Consider the following 19,267-nt stretch of genomic DNA (forward strand, 5'->3'; position numbering starts at 1 on the left):
CTTGCTTTCCTTGTTGGAAGCAAGTAAAACTCAAAAAAGGGGGCGGGGAGGGGGGAAGTTGTACAGCAAAATAAACTTCGGATCTCAACCAAATATTGGGATATCAGGGATTCTCTGTGTCATGCGCATCAGTGTGAAGAGACCACCAGACAGGTTTTGCGTGAGCAATAAAGCTGTTTATTTCACCTGGGTGCAGCCTGCGCACGGAGGTGCGTGACATTTGCTGCTGTGACTCGGATAGGGGGATCTCCCTTGGGAGATCAATCCCCTATCCTCCTGCTCTTTGCTCCCTGAGAAAGATCCACCTATGACCTCTGGTCCTCAGACCAACCAGTCCAAGGAACATCTCACCAATTTTAAATCGGGTAAGTGGCCTTTTTTTACTCTTCTCCAACCTCTCTCACTATCCCTCAACCTCCTTCTCCTTTCAATTTTGGCACCACCCTTCAACCTCTCCCTTCTCTTAATTTCAGTTCCATTCCTTTTCTGGTAGAGACAGAGGAGACATGTTTTATCCATGAACCCAAAACTCCAGCGCCAGTCACAGACTCGGGAAGACAGTCTTCCCTTGGTGTTTAATCACTGCGGAGATGACTGCCTGATTATTCACCCATGTTTCAGAGGTGTCTGATCACTGCGGGGATGCCTGCCTTGACCTTTCTTTCACCTTGGTGGCAAGCACCACCTCCCCGAGGGGGGCAAGTAAGCCCCCAACCCTTCTCTCTGTGTCTCTACCCTCTCTTTTCTCTGGGCTTGCCTCCTTCACTATGGGCAACCTTCCACCCTCCATTCCTTCTTCTTTTCCCTTAGCCTGTGTTCTCAAGAACTTAAAACCTCTTCAGCTCACACCTGACCTAAAACCTAAATGCCGGCCAGACATGGTGGCTCATGCCTGTAATCCCAGCACTTTGGGAGGCTGAGGTGGGTGGATCATGAGGTCAGGAGATCGAGACCATCCTAGCTAACACAGTGAAACCCCGACTCTACTAAAAATACAAAAAATTAGCCGGGCATGGTGGTGGGTGCCTGTAGTCCCAGCTATTCAGAAGGCTGAGGCAGGAGAATGATGTGAACCCAGGAAGCGGAGTTTGCAGTGAGCCGAGATTGCGTCACTACACACTCCAGCCTGGGCAACAGAGCGAGACTCCATCTCAAAAAACAAAAACAAAAACAAAAACAAAAACAAAACAAAACAAAAACAAAAGAACACCTAGATGCCTTATATGCCTTATTTTCTTCTGCAATACTGCTTGACCCCAATACAAACTTGACAATGGTTCTAAATAGCCAGAAAATGGCACTTTCAATTTCTCCATCCTACAAGATCTAGATAATTCTTGTCATAAAATGAGCAAATGGTCTGAAATGCCTGATGTCTAGGCATTCTTTTACACATCGGTCCCCCCTTAGTCTCTGTTCCCAATGCAACTCATCCCAAATCCTCCTTCTTTCCCTCCCACCTGTCCCCTCAGTCCCAACCCCAAGCTTTGCTGAGTCGTTTCAATCTTCCTTTTCTACCAACCCATCTGACCTCTCCCCTCCTCCCCAGACTGCTCCTCCTCAGGTCGCTCCCCGTCAGGCTGAATCAGGCTCCAATTCTTCCTCAGCCTCTGCTCCTCCACCCTATAATCCTTCTATCAACTCCCCTCCTCACACCCAGTCTAGCTTTCAGTTTCATTCCATGACTAGCCCTCCTCCACTTGCCCAACAATTTCCTCTTAAAGAGGTGGCTGGAGCTAAAGGCGTAGTCAAGGTTAATGCTCCTTTTTCTTTATCTAACCTCTCCTAAATCAGTTAGCATTTAGGCTCTTTTTTATCAACTATAAAAACCCAGCCCAGTCCATGGCTTGTTTGGCAACAACCCTTAGACATTTTACAGCCTTGGACCCAGAGGTGCCAGAAGGCCGTCTTATTCTCAATACATATTTTATTACCTAATCTGCTCCAGACATTAAATAAAGCTTCAAAAATTAGAATCTGGCCCTCAAACCCTACAACAGGAATTAATCAACCTTGCCTTCAAGGTGTGCAATAATAGAGAGAAGGCAGCCAGACAGCTACGCGTTTCTGAGTTACAATTACTTGCCTCTGCTGTGAGACAAAACCCAGCCACACCTCCACCACGCAAGAACTTCAAAATGCCTAAGCTGCACATGCCTAAGCCACAGTGGTCAAGCATTCCTACAGGACCTCCTCCATCAGGATCTTGCTTCAAGTGCCAGAAATCTGGCCACTGGGCCAAGGAATGCCCACAGTCCAGGAGTCCTCCCAAGCCATGTCCGATCTGTGCAGGGACCCACTAGAAATCACACTGCCCAGCTTGCCTGGCAGCCACTCCTGGAGCCCCTAACACTCCGGCCCAAGGCTCTCTGATTGACTCCTTCCCAGATCTGCTCAGCTTAGTGGCTGAAGACTGACAATGCCCGATCACCTCGGAAGCCCCCTGAACCATCACAGACACCGAGCTTTGGGTAACTCTCACAGTGGAGGGTAAGTCCATCCCCTGTTTAATTGATAGGGGGGCTACCCACTCCACATTATCTCTTTTCAAGGGCCTGTTTCCCTTGCCTCCATAACTCTCATGGGTTATGACAGCCAAGCTTCAAAACCCCTTAAAACTCCCCCACTCTGGTGCCAACTTAGACAACTTCCTTTTATGCACTCTTTTTTAGTTATCCCCACCTGCCCAGTTCCCTTATTAGGCTGAGACATTTTAACCAAATTATCTACTTCCCTGACTAATTCTGGACTACAGCCACAGCTCCTTGCTGCCCTTCTTCCCAACCCAAAGCCTCCTTTGCATCTTCCTCTCATATCCCCCTACCTTAACCCACAGGTATGGGACACCTCTACTTCCTCCCTGGCAACTGATCACACACCCATTACTATCCCATTAAAACCTAATCACCCTTACCCCACTCAAAGCCAATATCCCATCCCACAGCAGGCTTTAAAATGATTAAAACCTGTTATCACTCGCCTGTTACAGCATGGCCTTCTAAAGCCTATAAACTCTCCTTACAATTCCCCATTTTACCTGTCCAAAAACTGGACAAGTCTTACACGTTAGTTCAGGATCTGCACCTTATCAACCAAATTGTTTTGCCTATACACCCCATGGTGCCCAACCGGTACACTCTTTTGTCCTCAATGCCACCCTCCACAACTCACTATTCCATTCTTGATCTTAAAGATGCTTTTTCCATTATTCCCCTGCACCCCTCATCCCAGCCTCTCTTTGCTTTTACTTGGACTGACCCTGACACCCATCAGTCTCAGCAACTTACCTAGGCTGTACTGCCACAAGGCTTCAGGAACAGCCCCCATTACTTCAGTCAAGCCCTTTCTCATGATTTACTTTCTTTCCATCCATCTGCTTCTCACCTTATTGAATATTTTGACAAGCTTCTACTTTATAGCCTGTCCTACAAATCTTCCCAACAGGATACCCTCCTGCTCCTCCAACATCTGTTGTCAAAAGAATATCACGTATCCCTCTCCAAAGCCCAAATTTCTTCCTCATCCATTACCTATCTCTGCATAATTCTTAATAAAAACACACACGCTGTCCCTGCTGATCATGTCTGGCTAATCTCCCAAACCCCAACCCCTTCTACAAAGTAACAACTCCTTTCCTTCCTACACATAGTTAGGTATTTTCGCCTTTGGATACCCGGTTTTGCCATCCTGACTAAACCATTATATAAACTCACAAAAGCAAACCTAGCTGACCCCATAGATCCCAAATCCCTTCACTGCTCCTCTTTCCATTCCTTAAAAACAGCCCTAAAATCTGCTCCCGCGCTAGCTCTCCTTAACTCATCCCTACCCTTTTCATTACACACAGTCAACCTACAGGGCTGTGAGGTCAAAATTCTTACACAAGAGCCAGGACCACACCGTGTAGCCTTTCTGCCCAAACAACTTGACCTTACTGTTTTAGGCTAGCCCCACATTATTCCTAATACCACACCTGACCCCCATGACTGTATCTCTCTGATCCACCTGACATTCACTCCATTTCCACATATTTCCTTCTTTCCTGTTCCTCACTCGGATCACACTTGGTTTACTAATGGCAGTTCCACCAGGCCTAATCACCACTCACCAGCAAAGGCAGGTTATGCTATAGTATCTTTCACATCTATCATTGAGGCTACCATTCTGCCCCCCTCCACTACCTCTCAGCAAGCCGAACTCATTGCCTTAACTCAGGCCCTCACTCTTGCAAAAGGACTACATGTCAATATTTATACTGACTCTAAATATGCCTTCCATATCCTATACCACCATGCTGTTATATGGGCTGAAAGAAGTTTCCTCACTATGCAAGGGTCTTCTATCTTTAATGCCTCTTTAATAAAAACTCTTCTCAAGGCCACTTTATTTCCAAAGGAAGATGGAGTCATTCACTGCAAGGGCCATCAAAAGGCATCAGATCCCATCACTCAGGGCAACACTTATGCTGATAAGGTAGCTAAAGAAGCAGCTAGCATTCCAATTTCTGTCCCTCACTTCCAGGTTTTCTCATTCTCATCAGTCACTCCCACCTACTCCCCCACTGAAACTTCCACCTATCAATCACTTCCCACACAAGGCAAATGGTTCTTAGACCAAGGAAAATATCTCCTTCCAGCCTCACAGGCCCATTCTATTGTGTCGTCATTTCATAACCTCTTCCATGTAGGTTATAAGCCACTAGCCCATCTCTTAGAACTTCTCATTTCCTTTCCATCATGGAAATCTATCCCCAAGGAAATCACTTCTCAGTGTTCCATCTGCTATTCTACTCCTCCTCAGGGATTGTTCAGGCCCCCTCCCTTCCCTACACATCAAGCTCGGGGATTTGCCCCTGCCCAGGACTAGCAAATTGACTTTACTCACATGCCCCAAGTCAGGAAACTAAAATATCTCTTGGTCTAGGTAGACACTTTTACTGGATGGGTAGAGGTCTTTCCCACAAAGTCTGAGAAGGCCACCACGGTCATTTCTTCCCTTCTGTCAGACATAATTCCTCTGTTTGGCCTTCCCACCTCTATACAGTCTGATAACAGACCGGCCTTTATCAGTCAAATCATCCAAGCAGTTTCTCAGGCTCTTGGTATTCAGTGGAACCTTCATACCCCTTATCACCTTCAGTCTTCAGGAAAGGTAAAACAGACTAATGGTCTTTTAGAAACACACCTCACCAAGCTCAGCCACCAACTTAAAAAAATCTGGACACTACTTTTACCACTTGCGCTTCTCAGAATTCAGGCCTGTTCTCAGGATGCTACAGGGTACAGCCCATTTGAGCTCCTGTATAAACACTCCTTTTTATTAGGCCCCAGTCTCATTCCAGACACCAGCCCAACTTGGACTGCACCCCAAAAATTTGTCATCCCTACCATCTTCTGTCTAGTCATACTCCTTCACCATTCTCAACTACTCATAAATGCCCTGCCTTTGTTTACACTGCTGGTTTACACTTTTCCTCCCAACCATCTTAACTGGTATATCCTGATTTTACCTCAAACCACCATCCTTAAGTCTCCTTAAAGTGGATAGAAGATCTTCAGTGGAAAGGTACACTCCAATTCTTTCACCTTGATGAAGTCATATTCTTTACTTTTATATTTACTCGCATTCTCATTCCCATTCTTATGCCACCCTCTACCTCTCCCCAGCTATCTCCACCATACTATCAATCTCACTCACTCTCTCCTAGTTGTTTCTAATCCTTCTTTAACAAACAATTGCTGGCTTTGCATTTCTCTTTCCTCCAAAATCACCAAGGCCTTCATTTACTTAAAAAAAAAAAAAAAAAAAAAAAAAAAAAAAAAACCTCCATATATTTTTAAATAAAGAGTGTTGTTTTTACCCAAATCAATCTGGCCTGGTATATGACAACATAAAAAAGCTCAAGGTTAGAACCCAAAAACTCGCCAACCAAGCAAATAATTACACTGAGCCCGCTTAGACACTCTCTAATTGGATGTCCCTGGTCCCCCCAATTCTTAGTCCTATAATACCTGTTTTTCTCCTTCTCTTATTTGGACCTTGTGTCTTCTGTTTAGTTTCTCAACTATACAAAACCATATCCAGGCCATCACCAATCATTCTATATGACAACTATTCCTTCTAACAACCCCACAATACCACCACCCCTTACCGCAAAATCTTCCTTCCACTTAATCTCTCCCACTCTAGGTTCCCACACTGCCCCTAATTCTGCTCGAAGTAAGGGAGGAGACCACCCCTCATATTGTCTTATGTTCAATATCTGCCTCCAAAGAAAGAAGTAAAAACTAAAAGGCAGAAGTGAAATCCACAGGCAGACAGCCTGGCACTCCACCCTGGGCCTGGTAGTTAAAGATCGACCCCTGATATAACTGGTTATGTTATCTATAGATTCTAGACATTGTATGGAAAAGCACTGTGAAAAATCCCTGTCCTCTTCTGTTCCATTCTGATTACTGGTGAATGCAGCCTCCAGTCACATACTCCCAGCTTGCTCAATCATCACTACCCTCTCATGTGGACCCCCTTAGAGTTGTAAGCCCTTAAAAGGGACAGAAATTGTTCACTTGGGGAGCTCGGCTTTTGAGACTTAAGTCTGCCAAAGTTCCTTGCCGAATAAAGCTCCTTCCTTCTTTAACTCAGTGTCTGAGGAATTTTGTCTGTGGCTTTTTCTGCTATATTTCTTGGTTCCCTGACTGGAAAGCCAGGTAATTGGTGGACGGTCTAGGCAGCCCCTTAAGCAACTTAGGCTTGCCCTGTGGAGCATCCCTGCAGGGGACTCCAACCAGTCTGAGTGATGCAGATCCAAAGAGCACTCCCGGCTAGGCAATTGCCCTGGTGGGATGCCTCACCAGAGCAGCATGTGGCAGGCCTCCATGGAGGATCAATGTGGTGGCTGAACACCAGGAAGGAACTGGCACTTGGGGTCTGGACATCTGAAACTTGGTAAGACTGGTCTTTGGAACTTGCCCACTCCATTTGAGTAGAAGCGTGGCCTGATCACCCACAGCATGCCTGTACCAGCACTTTGGTTTTGTTTTTGACCTGACTTGGATTGCTTGATACATTGGTTTTGGTTTCAACCTAGCTTGGATTTCTTGATACTCTGATTTTGGTTTTGATTCTGGTTTTGCATAAACTGTAAAAGTGTATGTGTGCCCTTTTTACCCATTCTTTGATCTGTGGTGTGCGTGTGATGTGAGCATGGTGTTTTATCTCGAGGAAGCATGGGTTAGATACAAAGGAAGCCCACCCCACTAGGAACTATGTTGAAAAATTTCAAGAAAGAATTCAAGGGAGATTACGGTGTTACTATGACACCAGGAAAACTTAGAACTTTGTGTGAAATAGACTGGCCAGCATTAGAGGTGAGTTGGCCATCAGAAGGAAGCCTGGACAGGTCTCTTGTTTCAAAGGTATGGCAGAAGGTAACCTGTAAGCCAGGGCACCCAGACCAGTTCCCGTACATAGACACTTGGTTACAGCTGGTTTTAGAACCCGCCCCCGCCCCCCCGCCCCGGCCCTACAGTGGTTGAGAGAACAGCAGTATAAGTGGCTGGCAGAGGCAGGGAAAGACCAGCAGAGAGAGAGAGAGAGGAAAGAGACAGAGAGAAAAAGAGGCAAAGAGAGAGAGGAAGAGACAGAGAGAAAGAGGTAGAGAGACAAAGAGGGAGTCAAGGAGAGAGAGAGAGAGGCAGAGAGAGAGAGGAAGAGACAGAGGCAAAAGGAAAGTCAAAGAGAGAGAGACAGAAAGTCAAAGAGAGAAAGAAAGACAGAAAGTCAAAGAGAGAAAGAAAGAGAGAGATATACTAGGAGTTAAGGAAAACACAGTGTACCCTATTCCTTTAAAAGCCAAGGTAAATTTAAAACCTATAATTGATAATTAAAGGTATTCTCCGTAACCCTATAACACTCCAATACCACTTTGTTGTCAGTGTGAACAAGGGCATATCCCGAAAGCACTGAGGCCTTCCTATCAAAAATCCTTAACCCTTCAATCTTTAGTGGCAATTGCTTTACTAACAGAAGAAAGTAGAAAAATAACTTTCAGAGGAAACCTCATTGTGAGCACACCTTACCAGTTCGGAAGTATCCTAAGGGAAAAAAAAAAAGATGATTTAACATTAACCACTGAAAATTCTCTTAACCCAGCAGGTTTCCTAACGGGGGATCTAAATCTTAATTACCATACAAAGGTCCAACTTTGTATGGGAGGAACTCCCTTCAGGACAGGATTGTGGATGCTTCCTCCTGGGTAATTGAAGGGAGAAAAAAAGCCATCTATACCAATTCTAAGTTAATTTGGACTAAACAGGTCTTATTAATAGCAAAGGATAATTGAAATCCCAAATTTACAAGGTTTTTAACAAAAATAAACTTTGCTAAAAGTTAATAGTGTAACATATAGTAACTTCTAATCTTGTGGCCCTAGACAGTCTAGTCCACAGATATAAAGGAAATTTGCTTTTGAAAAAAATGGTTATCATCTTCAAAAAAAAAAGAGAGAGAGAAAAAAGGGAGTGGGGAAATTTATGTAAAAAGAATGTTATATGGTAAATTCTTGTTCTGAAATAAATTAACTGGTTGTTTAAAGAAAGAAATGTTTGTAATAAGTCAGAAAATTGAGGTATGTCAAAGAATTGTCTGTGAAAGTTGTGAAAGAGAAAAAAAGTTATAAAAAAAGAATTTATGCAAGAAATGTTGTATAATTTAAAAGCAATTAGCCCACCTGAATGTAAAAGTATTGAAGAAACAGTGTATGTGCAAGGTGTATAAGGAAAGTAAAATATACCTCTGGTAAAAGGATTATAAGGAGGCATAAGAATGTGAATTTTTACATTAAAAGGTTAAAAATTGTTTTAAACATTTAAGCAAGTTTTAAAACATTAATTGTAAAGGAAATTCTATGTGTAAGCATATTGGCTAAAGTTAAAGGAGTATCATCCAGGTTTTCTGTGAACTGAACATTAAAATCAAAGCACAGCAGGTTTTTCTTAAAGCACTAATCTGCTCTTTAACAAAACTTATTTAAAAAGGTTAAAAAGACTCTATAGAAATCGTACCTTATGGTCAGACATTAAAAATTGGATAAATATGTCTACAAGGTTTTATGAAATGTAAGTTTAACATTAATAACACACTAATATAAAGGTGAAATTTAGCTTTTCTGGTATAAAAATCATACAAGAAGCATTATTAAATATAAAATGGTGTTTGACTTTCTTTGGTCTAAAAACTAATAAAAATAGGTGCTAAAGGAAATTTCTCAGTAAGAAGGCACCAAAGACTATAAAGTCCACTGTTCATGTCCCCACATTAAAAAAAAAAAGGTCAATTTCTTAGAAATTATACACTTGGTTTATCTTCCACTTTCCTTTCCTGCTCTCCAGCTGCCTGGATATAAACTCAGTGCTGATGGTGGAGCACAGTGGGAATGAGACTAGTCTTGCTGGCTGCATGGGAACTGGGTGAAGCCTGTCATTGCCAGCTTTCCCCTACTTCCCTGGTGACCTGTATGACACGGCAAAAGCAGCCCTGAGAACATAATGTCATTGGCCTGAGAACCACATCCCTATCCCCCACAGCCACTGCAGCAAGCCCCATCCAAGGAGAATCTGAGCTCAGACATGCCTAACCCCACTCACACCTGATGGTCCATCTCTACCAGCCCTGGTAGCCAAAGACAAAAAACATAATCTCTTGGGAGCTCTATGATCCCGCCCATTGCCTGAAAAACCTGAATACTTACTTAGGCAACCTTAGGGCAAACTTGTATTCCCCCATACTACCACAGCTGATAGTCTCTTGAAAGCATCAGCCGCTAGCTGGAGGCCAGCCAATGCAAGCCATTACAGCAACTCATAACAGTACAAACCTGCTCCAAGAAAGGAGAAAACAACAACTAATTCCACTGCCTGTAACATCCTGGCCAACTAGAGGTCCTGAGTCTGTCCATGTGACAATTTCACTGCTAGCACAACCAGCATTCAAGAAAACCAGCACACCAAATAAAACGACAACCAAGGAACCTCACAGAGTCCTCTTTACTTCCCTGCTACCTCCACTGAAGCAGGTGCTGGTATCCATGGCTGAGAGACCTGAAGACAGATCACATCACAGGACTCTTTGAAGGCATTCCCTAGTACCAGTCCAGAGCCCAGTAGCTCTGCTGGGTGGCTAGACCCAGAAGAACAATAATGATCACTGCAGTCCAGCTGTCAGGAAGCCCCATCCCTAAAAGGAGGGGGAAAGCACCACATCAAGGGATCACTCCATGGAACAAAAGAATCTGAATAGCAGCCCTTGAACCCCAGATCTTTCCTCTGACACAGTCTACTCAAATGAGAAGGAACCAAAAAAAAAAAAAAACAATTCTGGTAATAAGACAGAGCAAGGTTCTTTAACAACCCCATAAGATCACACTAGCTCACCAGCAATGAATCCAAACCAAGAAGAAATCTCTGGATTGCCAGAGAAATAATTCAGAAGGTCAATTATTAAGCTACTCAAGGAGGCACCAGAGAAAGGTGAAAACCAACTTAAAGAAATTTTTAAAAGGCCAGATGCGGTGGCTCACACCTGTAATCCCAGCACTTCGGGAGGCCAAAGCAGGCAGATCATCTGAGGTCGGGAGTTCAAGACCAGCCTGACCAACATGGAGAAACCTCATCTCTACTAAAAATACAAAATTAGCCAGGTGTGGTGGTACATGCCTGTAATCCCAGCTACTCCAGAGGCTGAGGCAGGAAAATCACTTGAACCCAGGAGGCAGAGGTTGCAGTGAGTCAAGATCATGCCATTGCACTCCAGCCTGGGCAACAAGAGCAAAACTCTGTCTCAAACAAAAAAAAAAAAAAAAAAAAAAGAAAGAAATTTAAAAAAGAATACAGGATATGGACAAAGAAGTCTCTAGAGAAATAGAGAGCATGAATAAAAAAACAATTGCAACTTCAGGAAATAAAAGACACACAGAAATGCAAAATACACTGGAAAGTTTCAACAATAGAAGAAAACAAGTAGAAGAAATAACTTCAGAGCTTGAAAACAAGGCTTTCTAATTAATCCAATCTGACAAGCAGAAAAGAAAAAAGAATTTTAAAAAATGAACAAAGCCTCCAATAAGTTTGAAATTATGTTAAATGACCAAATATAAGAATGAATAATTGGTGTTCCCAAAGAAGAAATCTAAAAGTTTGGAAAATGTATTTTAGGAAATAATTGAGGAAAAATTCTCTGACCTTGCTAGAGATCTAGACATCCAAATACAAAAAGCTCAAAGAACACCCAGGAAATTCATCACAAAAAGATCATCACCTAGACACATAGTTATCAGGTTATCTAAAGTCAAGACAAAGGAAAGAATCTTAAGAGTTGTGAAGGTGTCAGGTAACCTACAAAAGAAAACCTATCAGATTAACAGCAGATTTCTCAGCAGAAACCCTATAAGCTAGAAGCGATTGGGGTTGTATCTTTAGTCTCCTTAAACTAAACAATTATCAACCAAGAATCTTGTATCCAGCAAAACTAAGCTTCAGAAATGAAAGAAAGATAAAGTCCTTTTCAGACAAACAAATGCTGAGAGAATTCGCCACTACCAAGCCAGCACTACAAAAAAGGAGTTCTAAATCTTCAAACAAAAGCTTGAAATACACCAAAATGCAACCTTCTTAAAGCATAAATCCCACAGGACCTATAAAACGGTAACACCATGAAATAAAAAAACAAAACAAAAACAAGGTATTCAGGCAACAACTAGCACAATAAACTGAATAATACCTCACATCTCAGTACTCACATTGAATGTTTAAATGACCTATATGCTCTACTTAAAAGATACAGACTGGCAGAATAGATAAGAATTCACCAACCAAGTATCTGCTGTCTTCAAGAAACTCATCTAATACATAAGGACTCACATAAACTTAAGGTATGGGGGTGGAAAAAGATATTCCATGAAAATGGACACCAAAAGCAAGCAGGAGTAGCTATTCTTACATCAGATTGTTAGTCCAAACTGCACCATTTTGTAAGATGCCTACTATTTTGCAGACCTTGGTCAAAGTGAAACATTCCACAGAGGTTCAGGCTGTGAGAAACAGCCTGTCTCTTATATTCTGCTGGGAGAAAATGCAAGGAACACCACATTCTGCCGGAAAAGGGCCAGAACTGTCTCATCCTGGGAACACGTTATCAACATTTTCCCAGGCAGCAGGCCATGCCCCGCAATACCCCTCCCACCCAGGCCTATCAATTGCCCCAGCCTGTAAGTAGTGGTGGGAACTGGCATTAAGTTGGTCTCCCATCTCTATAGGTCACATTCTGGACATAAAGCCTGGATTTGCTGTTAAGCTGCTCTCTCTCTCTCTCTCTTTCTGTGTCTTTCTTTAACCCTCACTTACCCTTCAAAGCCTAACATTTTGGGTGCCAAAACCTGGAACAGGGATTTTCTAAATTGGTAAGTCTTCTCCTGCAATCTGGAAAGCAGTAAGCAGCAAAAACTAGACCCAGGCCTGCTTCCAGATCCTGAGTGGACTCCCTGTTCCCAGCCCCCTTCTCTCATTCTCTCTTCTTCTCCAGCCCTGGGCTGACCTCCAGATCCTGATCAAACTCTCCATCCTCTTTTTCCTTCCTTCCTCTTTCTGGGTGACTCTGGCAAGGATCAACCCCTTTGCTGGACAACACATCCAACACCTGTCTCCAATTAGTGGGTGAACCTCCCTTTTCCTCCTTTCATCAGTCTCAATATCCCCTTAACCCAGCCGGCCTCAGGGACCTCAAACCTACTCTGTAAACTTTTACAAGCTCAAGTTCTCAAGCCTGTCAACTCTCCCCAAAACACCCCTATCCTGGCTGTCAAGAAAACCAGATGGGTCTTATCACGTGGTCCAGGATCTCTGAGTTAATAACCAGGCAGTGGTTTCAATCCATCCAGTGGTCCCCAGCCCACATACTCTACTCTCCCATATTCCCCTATCTACCACACACTTCTCTGTATTGGATCCAAAGAATGCCTTTTTTTACTGTTCCCTTGGATCTGGCTTCCCAAAGTTTTTTACTTTCACTGGGTCAGATCCTGATACTCACACGTCCACCCAACTAATATGGACTTCCACAGGGGTTCCGGAATAGCCTCTTCCTATTCGAACAGGCCTTCACCAAGGACCTAGCTGAACTTCCCCTTGCTCCTAACACCCTCCTTCAATACATCAATAACCTCCTTCTCTGTAGCCCCCCTTTGACCTGTCCATCCAACACACCACTCAGCTTTTAAACTTCCTCCATAGTTGAAGATATCAGGTCTCACCCACAAAGTCTCAGGTAGCCTAAACCCAAGTCACTTACCTTGGGATTGCTCTAACCCTTAATTCTTTGGCCATCCCAACCCAACAAAAGGAGCTAATTAGGGACAAACCCCTTCCCCACACAAAGAAGGGCTTCCTCTCCTTCTTGGGCCTTGTGGGATACTTCCAACTGTGAATTCCCAACTTCAGCTTGCTGGCCAAGCTGCTCTACATGAATTCACAGCCAGAAGTATCTCACAAGGCCAATCCTAGAACCCCTGAACCCAGCTCACCCCATCAACTACCTCTTTAAAAACAAAACAAAATGCCCTTTTAATGACCCTAGCACTGGGACTGCCCAACCCACCAAGCCCTTTACTCTGTAGGTACATTCTAACCAAGGCCTTGCTCTTGGACTACTCTGCCAAACATACAGCAACACCCCACAAACCATTGCATACCTCTCAAAACAACTGGACTCTGTCATCCAAGGCTTGCAACTCTGCCTAAAAACCTTGGGTGTGATCACATTGCTGGCCTCAGAGGCATAGAAACTCACGCTCTAACCAACAAATTACTATTGCATCTTCCCATAACCTACAGGACCTCATAAGCCATCAATTCCTTCTATCCCTCCTGCCATCTTGCTTACAGCAGGTTTATGTCTTATTCATAGGTAACCCTCTAGTCACTTTCCAGAAATTAAAGCCACCCTCCTCTCTGTAAACACCTGAGCTCTCTCATGCCTGCCTGGACCTCTTAGACATCCTCTCCTCCTGCTTCCAACACATTTTGCAAGCCCTTTTGCAGCGAACACCTACATGGTTCATTAACAGAAGCTCTTTTAGGGAGCCATGTCCAGCAGCTGGCTATGTCATCATTGCCAAAAACAAACTCCTAGAATCCAATGCTCTCCCACCCCATACTACCTCTCAACAGGTAGAACTACCTCTCAACAAAAGGAGCTAGTTGCCCATCCTAGCAAAGGGAAAAAGGAAAGTGTTAACCAATTTACACCAATTCCAAATATGCACACCATATCCTACACTCTCACGCCTTAATCTAACAGAAAAAGGGTTTCTAACTACAAAAAGGAATCCCCATAGGAAATGGCAAACTCATACACAAACTGTTGGAGGTGGCTAAACCATCACTAAAGGCCACCATTATCTATTGCAAGGAACACTGAAAGTCTACAAATGCCATAACCAAGGAAAACGTCTTAGCAAATTCGGCAACCTGGCAGGCAGCCCTTAAAACCCCATCATTACTGCCCATTTTTCCCAACATACACCCTGATATACCCAGGAACAACAAACCTCACTCGTCCGGGCTGATGCTGTTCAGAAAGGAGGATGGTTTTACCTCAGTAATAAAATTGTCTTGCCCAAGTCCCAGGAACCTTCTGTACTTTCACACGTACACAACCATTTCCATACTGGTTACCGCCCCCTACGCCAACTCTTATATGCATTTTCCTGCCATGACTGCCAATCTCAAAGGTATTACTAAGGCATGTCCCCTTTGCACTCAAATTTCCCCTCAGGGAGCTATCAAACCACCTCCTTTCCCCACACACCAGGCCTGAGGACACCTGCCAGGGCAAGAATGACTGGCAAATCAACTTCACCCACATGACCCCCCATAAAACGAGTCCAATACCTTCTGACAATAATAGATACATTCTCTGGATGGATAGAAACTTTTCCTACCACCACCAAGAAAACACACGCACCGTCACTTCTATTCTCTGTATTACCCGCATTATTCTCCCGTTTGGACTCCCCTCTTCCATTCAGTCAGACAACAGGCCAGCATTTGTTTCACAGGTTAACCAACAGCTAGCAAAGACTCTAAACATTAACTGGGCATTCCATATTCCTTATCGCCACCAATCTTCAGGTAAAATTAAACAGACCAATGCCCTTTTAAAACAACAAGTAACCAAACAGTCCCTAGAGGTTAAGATGGTGTGAACTTCACTTCACTCATTGGCCCTCATGGTTTATGAGTCATGCCCTAAAAGCCCCTCAGCCTAAGCCCATTTAAACTCATGTACAATGCCCCTTTATCCTCCAGAATCTCCCTGTATCTCCTCCCACTTCTATACTGGATACTTGGCCTGCATGACACCTCACTCAACATCTAATAAGACAGTACCCCAACACTTAACTGCCCCAGCCTAAAAATCCATCATCAAAACACTCCTCCCTGTCCCTACAACCAGTGGACTGGATCTGGATCACAGACTTCTCCTCCTCCCCTCTCCAACCTAAGTGGAAGAGTACTTGCCAGGTTATCCTAACTACTCCCACATCAGGAAAGCTAACATCCTTTCCACACCAGATACACCATTCCAAACTAAAAAGAGCACCAAATTTACATCCAGAAATTCCCTCCCCCACCAAAAAAAAAAAATTATTCCTTTCTTACAGGACTAACCTAGTTGCACTTAACAAAAATTCCAGAAGTTGCCAATCCAGAAGGTCCTGGTCCATAACACTCTCCACCTCCAATTTCAAATCTTTTATCTTGTACATTGTTTCAGATCTTTCCTGGTATTCCTTCCCCATGTCCCTGGATAGTCCACTCCAATTTCCTACACTAATCCAGGAGCTATGGCTGCAGGGTATCTTCCAAAATTTCACTACCACTCAAATCTCCTTTTGTCTTCTTTGTGAGATACTCTAAGTCCCCACCCCCAGCCTCTGGCAGTAGGGCCCCCTTTGTCAACCTCACACATTACCTCTTATATCAGTCACACTCCCCAGTTTCTTCCAACTGTTAGATTTGTTTGTCCACACAAATCCAGCAGTTCACAGCCCTTCCTGTTAATCTAACCACATAAACCCCGTCCAAACTAAACCTACCTCTCACCTAGTCAGCCAATCCATTCTCTGGACTGCAACCTATATCCTTCGGCCCTATCAGAACCACAATGGCTATTAATTACAAAAACCCATCTCTCTTTCTCTCTCTCTCTCTCTCTCTCTCTCTCTCTCTCTCCCCAAAACCAAACAGCCTTCGTCTCCTCCCTGACCAACATTCCCTATCAAGCCTTCACAGGGGCAACCCTTACTAACAACTGTGGGGGAAAGAAAGAGAGTTCAGACTGTTACTGTGTCTATGTAGAAAGAAGAAGACATAAGAAACTCCATTTTGTTTTGTACTAAGACAAATTCCTCTGCCTTGAGATGCTGTTCATCTGTAACTTTAGCCCCAACCCTGTGCTCACAGAAACGTGCTGTGTTGACTCAAAGTTTAAAGGATTTAAGGTTGTGCAGGATGTGCTTTGTTAAAAATGTGTTTGAAGGCAGTATGCTTGGGAAAAGTCATCGCCATTTTCCAGTCTCGAGTACCCAGGGACACGATGCACTGCAGAAGGCCGCAGGGACCTCTGCCCAAGAAAGCCTGGGTATTGTCAAGGTTTCTCCTCACTAAGACAGCCTGAGCTATGGCCTCATGGGAAGGGAAAGACTTGACCATCCCCCAGCCCGAAACCCATAAATGGTCTGTGCTGAGGAGGATTAGTGAAAGAGGAAGGCCTCTTTGCAATTGAGATAAGAGGAAGGCATCTGTCTCCTGCTCATCCCTGGGAATGGAATGTCTCAGTGTAAAACCCGATCACACATTCTATTTACTGAGATAGGAGAAAACTGCCTTATGGCTGAAAGTGAGACATGCTGGTGGCAGTACTGCTCTTTACTGCACTGAGATGCTTATGTGAAGTCAAAGGTAAATCTGGCCTACGTGCACATCAAGGCACAGCACCTTTCCTTAAATTTATTTATGACACAGAGACCTTTGCTTACACGTTTCTCTGCTGACTCTCTCGCCATCATTACCCTATAGTCCTGCCACATCCCCTTTATCGAGATAGTAGAGATAGTGATCAATAAATACTGAGGGAACTCAGAGACCAGTGCCCGTGCGGGTCCTCTGTATGCTGAGCGCCGGTCCCCTGAGCCCACTGTTCTCTCTCTATACTTTGTGTCTGTGTCTTATTTCTTTTCTCTCTTCCCACCTGACAAGAAATACCCACAGGTGTGGAGGGGCTGGCCCCCTTCAACAACTATTCAACTTTAAAAAAAAAAAGTTGGAACAAAAACTTTATCCAGGATTCAACCCCCACCTTCTCATGGTTTGCCACCATAACCTACAACTTTTGTCTGTCCACCCCTATTGTTTTCTTTCTGTGTAGCACAAACTCTTATCTTTGCCTGCCGGCAAGTTGGTAAGGAACATACACACTGGTGTTTCAATCACCAGACATTAACATTTTGCCTAACAACCAAACTATTCATGTTCTTTTCCTAATCTCTATTTCCTCCTCCTCCACACACCCCACACTAACTATACACATCATTCCTCTGTTAGCAGGACTGATAAGTAAGTGCTGGGAACAGAAGACTGTGGTCCCTTTAAATGATACGGAAGTGGGGAAGAGAAGTGCTGCATAGAGGAGTGCATGGCCCCTGGTAGGGCTCCATCCCCATAAACCTAGGTGAGGACGGGCAATTGCTGCCCAAATGTTGCATTTCCCAAGACCACCCTGGCCTGCCAGGCCCCCATCCTGTGCCTATAAAAACCCGAGACGCTAGCAGGCAGACACACAAGCGGCTGGACGTCGAGAGGAGCAGATCAGCGGAAGAACACACAGGCAGCTGCAAGTTGAGAGGCGCATAGCAGTGGAGGAACACACGGGTGGCTGGACGTCCAGAGGAATGCACCAACAGGAATGCACCAACAGGCAATAGCATGCTGGCAGGCCACCGACCGGCCTAAGGACATGGAGTTTGGCGGGAGCAGTTAGAGGAGAGCCCAGGGTGCCAAGCGGCCTTACTCCAGAGGAAAACCATCTCCCTTCTGGCTCCCACATCTGCTGAGAGCTTCCACTCAATAAAATCTTGCATTCATTCTCCAAGCCCATGTGTGATCCAATTCTTGTGGTACCCCAAGGCAAGAATCCAGGATACAGAAAGCCGTCTGTCCTTGGAACAAGGTAGAGGGTCTAATTGAACTGGTTAACACAAGTCACCCATAAATGGCTAAACTAAAAGAGCACACTGTAACACATGCCCACTGGGGCCTCAGCTGTAAACACTCACCCCTAGACACTGTCGTGGGATCGGAGCCCCACAGCCTGCCCATCTGTATTCTCCCCTAGAGGTTTGAGCAGCAGGGCACTGAAGAAGCAGTCACAATCCCATCGCACACCCTGCAAGGAGTACAAGGGAACCTTTCTTGTTTCAGACTAAACATCTCTGCTGCACTCAAAACCGGGATAGCAGGTTACCCCTTTCTTAGGGCCCTTAATCGTCCTCCTCTTAACTAACAATTGGCCTATATATACTCACCTTCATAGCCCAGTCAGTCTCCCAAAAGCTGAACTCCCTTGTCCAGGCAGCCATCCGGAAACACATTGATACCATCCCTTCTCCTCCACCAAGTCCAGTTCAACTCTAAAGTCGAACACCCACTACTTCAAAACCCAAACCCTAGTTACAGTGCCCCTAATTCAACAGGAAACAGCCAGATAATCAACAACTCCCCTTTTCCTTTTATATTAAAGTAGAAGACAAGAAAGTCCAAGCTGCAACATTTTGTAAGTCCCCCGCCATTTCACAGACCTTGCTCAAAGTGAAATATTCCGCAGGGATTCAGGCCATGAGAAACAGCCTGCCTCTTATCATATTCTGCTGGGAGAAAGTACAAGGAACACCACATTCCACCACAACAGGCCAGAACTGCCTCATCTTGGGAACATGTTATCAGTATTTTCCCAGACAGCAGGCCATGTCTCCCCAAATCCCTCCTGCCCAGGCCTACAGATGGCCCCAGCCTGTAAGCAGGGATGGGCACTGACATTAAGCTGGTCTCCCACCTCTATAGGTCTTATGCTGGACATAAAGCCTGCACTTGCTGTTAAGCTGCCCTCTGTGTGTGTGTGTATTTTTCTGTAACCCTCATCTTCCCTTCAAAACCTA

At 44.4% G+C, this 19,267-nt stretch overlaps 1 protein-coding gene across 1 annotated transcript in view; it reads right to left on the reverse strand.

The window, feature by feature from the left end:
- The window catches only part of PLA2G5 (phospholipase A2 group V), a 65,324-nt gene extending 46,510 nt beyond the window's left edge, over nt 1-18,814 (reverse strand). Inside the window, exon 1 of the mRNA XM_077967066.1 lies at nt 18,638-18,814. The gene's annotated coding sequence lies outside the window, so the exon portion shown is untranslated. The remainder of the gene's footprint in view (nt 1-18,637) is intronic.
- Between the last annotated feature and the right edge of the window lie 453 nt (nt 18,815-19,267).

Source organism: Macaca mulatta, chromosome 1 (assembly GCF_049350105.2).
Source record: "Macaca mulatta isolate MMU2019108-1 chromosome 1, T2T-MMU8v2.0, whole genome shotgun sequence".
NCBI classification, from domain to species: domain Eukaryota; kingdom Metazoa; phylum Chordata; class Mammalia; order Primates; family Cercopithecidae; genus Macaca; species Macaca mulatta.